This window comes from Salarias fasciatus, chromosome 20 (genome assembly GCF_902148845.1).
Source record: "Salarias fasciatus chromosome 20, fSalaFa1.1, whole genome shotgun sequence".
Classification (NCBI taxonomy): domain Eukaryota; kingdom Metazoa; phylum Chordata; class Actinopteri; order Blenniiformes; family Blenniidae; genus Salarias; species Salarias fasciatus.
In genome coordinates this window covers 14808309-14815448 of record NC_043764.1, presented here as the reverse complement: position 1 = coordinate 14815448, position 7140 = coordinate 14808309, and positions in this window count along the sequence as shown.

Sequence of the window (7140 nt, the reverse complement as noted above, 5' to 3'; positions counted from 1 at the left end):
TCAGGAGAAGTTTTGCGGCACTCTGCTATCAGAAGATCTTTTATTCGCTCTTTCCTATCTGCATCTCTCACCCATCGAAGTTTGAATTTTGGACAACTTGCAGCTGCGAGAAGAGCATCTTTGTCATCCAGCACACTGGCAAAACGGGTCTGGATCGCCTGAAAAATATAATCAATGTGTTTATGCCAATGCCAACAATTACTTGCACATCATGTATAATGTGGGATCAGGATTGTGGACTTCATTATGTTTTAGGCTACTAACAGACATTTGTATTTAAATTTGATCTTCTTTTATAATGATCATGAATATTCTATTTCATGTTCATGGATAATATGATACAATATATTTTAACTTGGGTAAAGATGAAACATACCTGTACTATGGCATCAGGAAGGACTGCTGTCATAGTGGAGAGGGCATCTTTCACTGCCAGGGTCTTCTGCATCAGAACTTCAAGTGTTGGCAGTAAAGTTCCATATGGACAGTCACCTTGCAAAATGTCCAGGGCTGTACACAGAGACTTTATGGCGGTGCAGTATTCATGCAGGAACTGGTATTCTTTGTCTTTGAAGCCCGTAACTCCTAGCTTGGCGCACAAAGTATTCAGTTCACTCATGGGAATATCTGTGATTCTCTTGACAGCTTCAAAAAAGGAATTCCACCTTGTGGATGTTGGTACCAGGAGCTTTCTTTTAGTGATTTCCTCCACTGTTTCTGCTGCAACAGTAGATCTGCTAGCTTTAGTCCACAGAACGGTGCATTTTGCTTTGCTGCTCCTGTACACAACCCTGCATTCTGCATTTGTTGTTAAACATTTTTCCTCATCACTTGTGGAAATAATGTTGAGGGTGTGTGAAGCACATCTACGGTGAGGAGGAAGACAGAGCTGGCTATCACTTCCATCCTCGGATGCCTCTGTCAGGATTTCTGACATGTCCAAAAAAGCGACATCATCTTCCGGGGAAGTGGACTCCTTTTCTGACGTTTCATCATCTGACTCTGACAGCAGGCTGATAAACTTTAAAGGGGCTGTATCATGCTTTTTTAGCTAGTCCAAACCCTAGAAATGGCATTAACATGGTAATAGTTTATTTTTGGCGCAAAGGAAAAGTCATTTTGTGTAACATAAAAGATTTTCTGGGGCTAATTCTGAAACCCGGAAGAGAAAACGCTCTGTTTCACTGAAAATCCCGCCTCTCCCTCTGTGGACTTTGACTGACAGCGTACTTCAACCAATCAGCGCTTCGTTAGCGCCTCTAAGGGTTAGCTTTAGCTCTTTAGCTCTTGCTTCTCTACACGGAAATACACACGAAAACGTCTTTTCCTGTTAGAAACTCACCAAGCGCAGACCCTTCAGACTCTTGCTCTTGCTTGACTGTTGCTTTCAGATGATGGTTAAAGTTTATCTCCGTAATCAGAGTTAGAAAAAAGCGGCAACACTGATTGCCGAGGGCCTGCGGGAGGGGGCCTCAGGGGAGCCATCTTCTCCGTGTGACGTGAACGGGGGAAAACAGAGCGTTTTCACGGGTGCGGGAGGGGCTGCCTCTCTAAGCAGCACAACAAGGAGGAAAGCTCTAACACGCAGGCACGAAGGAAAAAAATGCTTTGGGGGTGTTTTTGGTGAGTACATAGCCATATAACAAGGTTAAAACATACAAAAAGTGAATTTTGCATGATACAGCCCCTTTAAACGCCTTGACAAAGTTGGATCCGTTGTTTGTCACTGTGGCAACCACTTTGTTGAGGAGTCCATATGATGAGTGAATGTTTTCGATTTCTGCAGCAACAACGTCGTATGTGTGTCTACCGCGGATCCTCCTGCATGCTAAAGCAGCCTTGTTGGGATCCAGTGTGGCTTTGTTGATCCAGTGGAGAGTCATTCCCAGATAGCTCCTGTTGCTAGCGGTCCAAATATCCGCGGTAGTTGAGACAAAGTCAATCTCATTCAATGCGGACTTCAGATTTCTCTCCATCTCTGCATACTCATTGTCCAGATAATCAGAAAAAGATGTCCTGTGTGGCAGCTCCACATTTGCGGGAGTGGGAATCTTGTTTACAATGGCACGGAATGAAGGCGAGTCAACGGTGTTCAAGGGCAGCATTTCCTCGACAACGTAGTGTCCAACCAGCTTTTTTAACTCACACTCACTTACTGTTTTTTGATGAAGTCCAACTTTTGTTGTTTGGGTGGGGGACCTCCTTCATTAGTCCCTGTACTCTGCGAAGCACCACCTAGAGAGAGCTTTTCCTGAAGTTTGACGGTGGCGTGCTGCAACTGTAAATGCTTCTTCAAATTAGATGTTGTGTTTCTGTAGCAGGATAACACTTTGCTGCCAGCACAGAGTGAACAACGAACCTTAATATTGCTATCGTTTGCTGACACAAACTGAAAATAGTAGCTGTATTTCCAGCTGGAAAATGCACTTTTCTCTTCCTCCGCCATTGTTGATTTGTACGGAAGCCTCGCGGAGGCACGTGAAAACGTGACTTGGCGCCACATGCATTATGTCACTTCCCGACACGCGAAAAGCAAAAGACTTTATCTTTTAAAAAGTGAAATTTACAAAATAAAGTAACGCACTGTGATATTGATGAGTAACTTTAATCTGATTGTTGGGTTGGAAAAAGTAGCGCGTTAGATTAGTCGTTAATGAAAAACAGGGTAATTGTCCAGTAACGCGTAACTAAATAACGCGTTACTAAATAACGCGTTACTGGCATCACTGCAAACAACACTTCCTCTTTCCAAAATAATGTTTGTTCAAAATAAAATGACAAATACATTTAAATAAATAAAAAATGGAAAATAGGTAATTTCCTGTACTGGGTTACACCTGCACTCATTACCACCTAATTTTTCAGTTGGAAAGCTGCAAACATTTTGTTGAAATTTTTAATTTCAACAAAAGACTCTTCATCACAATAGCAAACTTTCAGATTGTCTCAAAGCTTTGCACATTTTTATTTTTATTTCAAAACAGTCAAACCAGGACGATGCCCGCCCAATGCCTTTGGTAAGGACAGGCGGTGTCCCAGAAGACAAGATTCATGATCTAATGACTTTGATTGCTCCAGTAACTGGAAATGGTGCAATGGTGATTGTGGACATGTGTGTACCTCAATTTTTCTCCGTCAGTCATTCATGAAGAAAACTCAAGAGATAACCTTTTTTCAAACCCTCAATGTGAAGTTTTGCAAAAAAATTTTTAAATTGCTAATGTTGTTTGTCTTGTTTTTTGGGAGCCGCCCGAAAAGAGTGATATCTATTAGAGGAAGCTTGAGGTGAAAAAGATTGAGGAGAAATGAAACTCAGCAAGACAACTGGCTGCCGTTCCTGCAGTGAGCCCTGCTGATTCAGCAATCTTTAACCACTCTGAATTCCACATCCTTGGGTATACTTTCTGGGTTTCTTGAATGCCAGAAGATGTTTAGATAACATATATATATATATATATATATATATATATATATATATATTGTCAGCTATTTGTGCACTTCAGTACACATTTGATGCCATTTTGAACATATTCTAATTTTTGATTAATCATTTGTCTGATAATGATTTGGTAACTTCTTGCTTTGGCTGTCTGAATATCTTCATTATAACCAAATAAAAAAAGTCATTTGCATCACATTGTTTGTCATGAATTTTCACAATAACACCATTGTCATATTTGAATATTTGTTCATAATACTGGGTACATATTTCACTTGAGTTATTTGTAGTTTTGCATTTGAGGCAGTACCACTTATGTACTCATCAGGAAAGGATTTTTTATTTTTCAAAAGTGAACAAACTATGGCAGTCAACATCTTGTTCTCGTATTTCAGCTTCAACAAATGGAGGAGCTGACCTTCATAACAGTTGGGTGATCAATTTAATCTTTTTGTTTTTCTTCCACACACATCAATACATGTTTTAGTGGGGCAGATAGAATCAGAATCATTTTTATTGCCAAGTACCGTTGTCCATATGAGGAATTTGATGCGGTGCTCCCACCTGACCTGCCACCTAAAATGGTGGGAGAGTTTGAGCCCCCGTGTGATCCCAGGAGCTATGTTGTCTGGGACTTTATGCCCCTGGCAGGGTCTCCCATGGCAAACAGGTCCTGGGTGATGGACCAGACTAAGGGCAGGTCAGCAGCCCCCATGATCAAGTTACAATCAAGGTCCGTGACGTCGCCCGGTATGGCGCAGCCGGGGCCCCACCCTGGAGCCAGGCCTGGGGTTGGGGCTCGCATGCGAGTGACTGGTGGCTGGGCCTTTGCCCACGAGGCCTGGCCGGGCTCAGCCTGAAGGGGCGACATGGGCCAGCCCTCCGGCGGTCCCACCACCCGCCAAGGGAACCATAGGGGCCAGGTGCAATGTGAATTGGGTGGCAGCCAACGGCAGGGTTGCCCGGCGACCCGATCCTCAGACACAGAGACCAGCTCAAGTGACATGGAATGTCACCTCGTTGGGGGGGAAGGAGCCTGAGCTCGTAAGGGAGGTCGAGAGGTACCGGCTAGATATAGTCGAGCTCACCTCCACACACAGCCGGCGCTCTGGAACCCAATCTCTCGAGAAGGGCTGGACTCTCCACTTCTCTGGTGTTCCCCGCGGTGAGAGGCAGCGGGCTGGTGTGGGTTTGCTTATCGCCTCACAGCTCAGCTGCCATGTGTTGGAGTTCTCCCTAGTGAACAAGAGGGTCACATCCTTGCGCCTTCGGGTCGAGGATAGGTGCCTTATTGTTGTCTCGTCTTCCGGGCCAAACAGCAGTGCAGAGTACCCGGCTTTCTTGGAGTCCCTGGAAGGGGTGCTGGACAGTGCTCCATCTGAGGACTATTGTTCTACTTGGGGAATTCAACACCCACATGGTCAAGGACACTGAGACCTGGAAGGGGATGATTGGGACGCACGGCCTCCCTGATCTAAACCCAAGTGGTGTTCTATTATTGGACTTCTGTGCTCGACACAGTTTGTCCATAACGAACACCATGTTCAAGCACAGGGGTGTCCACAAGTGCACTTGGCACCAGGACACCCTATGTCGGAGGTCGATGATCGACTTTGTTGTTGTGTCATCTGACCTCACATGAGTGTTTTGGACACTCATGTGAAGAGAGGAGCAGAGCTGTCGACCAATCACCACCTGGTGGTGAGTTGGATTCGTTGGCGGAGGAGGAAACTGGACAGACTTGGCAGACCCAAACGTGTTGTGAGGGTCTGCTGGGAACGTCTGGTGGAACCCTCTATCAGCATGGTTTTCAACTCCCACCTCCGGGAAAGCTTCTCTCGCATACTGAGGGAAGCTGGGGAAAATGAGTCCGAGTGGACCATGTTCTCCACCTCCATTGTCGAAGCAGCTGCCTGGAGCTGTGGTCGTAAGGTCTCTGGTGCCTGTCGTGGCAGCAACCCCCGAACCTGGTGGTGGACACCGGAAGTAAGGGCTGCCGTCAAGCTGAAGAAGGAGTCCTATGGAGCGTTGTTGGCCCGTGGGACTCCAGAAGCAGCTGACAGGTACTGGCAGGCCAAGCGCACTGCAGCCCAAGCGGTTGTGGAGACAAAAACTCAGGTCTTGGTGGGGGTGGGGGGGGTTCATGGAGGCCATGGAGGAGGACTACCGGTCGGCCTCGAAGAAATTCTGGCAAACTGTCCGGCACCTCAGGAGGGGAAAGCAGGTCTCCATTAACAGCGTTTATAGTGGAGGTGGGGAGTTGCTGACCTCAACTGGAGATCTCATAGAATGATGGAAGGAATACTTCTCCTCAATCCCATCGCCACGTCTTCCGTGGAGGAAGCAGAGGCTGAGGCCTCAGAGGTGGACTCGTCCATCACCCAAGCTGAAGTCACCGAGATGGTTGGTAAGCTCCTCAGTGGCAAGGCACCAGGGGTGGATGAGATTCACCCAGAGTACCTTAAGTCTCTGGATGTGCAGGGAGTGTCTTGGTTGACACATCTCTGCAACATCGCGTGGCGGTTGGGGACGGTGCCTCTGGATTGGCAGACTGGGGTGGTGGTTCCCCTTTTTAAAAAGGGGGACCGGAGGATGTGCTCCAACTATAGGGGGATCACACTCCTCAGCCTCCCTGATAAAGTCTATTCCAGGGTGCTGGAGAGGAGGATTCAACCGATAGTCCAACCTCAGATTCAGGAGGAACAATGCGGTTTTCGTCCTGGTCGCTCAACAGTGGACCAGCTCTATACCGTCCATAGGGTGCTCGAGGGTTCGAGGTTGGCTGCAGGGTTGACTGGCTGCATGGTGTGTGTATGTGTGTGCCTCGGCAATCTAAACACAGGCAAGTCGGGTGCCAGAAGGAAAGTAGATACGTGTTCCGAAATCTGTGATTTCAAAACAAAATCTGTGCCGTGTTTTTTCCTTAACATTGTTTTTTGTAATTCTTTTGGTAGAATATATAACAAACAATGCGAACTAATCATTACATGCATTAGAAGAAGGAACGATGTTGTACTTAGTCATAGTAGGAATGTCAAACGACACCAAAAATTGCACAAAACAAAACTCTATGGCTGTGTCCGAATATCCAAACTATGCCCTGACCCAGGGTTCTCCAAATCCAGTCCTCGAGGGCCGCAGACCTGCATGTTTTCCATGTTTCCCTGCCTCAACACACCTGAATCTCATGAAGGTTCCATCACCAAGTTCAGCAGAAAGCCTGATAACGAGCCTCATTGCAATCAGTTGTGTTGAAGCAGGGAGACATGGAAAACATGCAGGCCTGCGGCCCTCGAGGACTGGATTTGGAGAACCCTGCCCTAACCCCTCAATCACTATATAGTGTTGGACTACTTGGATTTTATAGTGCCCTGAATCCGTTGGCGATTCGGACACGCAACTCCCTACTTTTTCCCTCAGCACGTGACCCCCCCCCCCCCCCCCCCCCCCTCTGCCAGTCTTGGCTCCCTGGGACCTGGGCCACTGGGGCTCCCACCCGGGGCTTTCCTCTGCCCTCTTCTGGACTGGACTTCTGTACTGGTTGGAATCTAACCAAACAGGAGCACATCAGACTCCACCCATTTCCTCAAGTGAGTCCACCTATGGACTTGGTGAAATAGGTGGCGTCTCGTGTGCTTTTGCTTGGTTGGAACAAAAACCAGCAGCCACAGCAGCTCATTCTGGACTGGTTTGAGGACCAC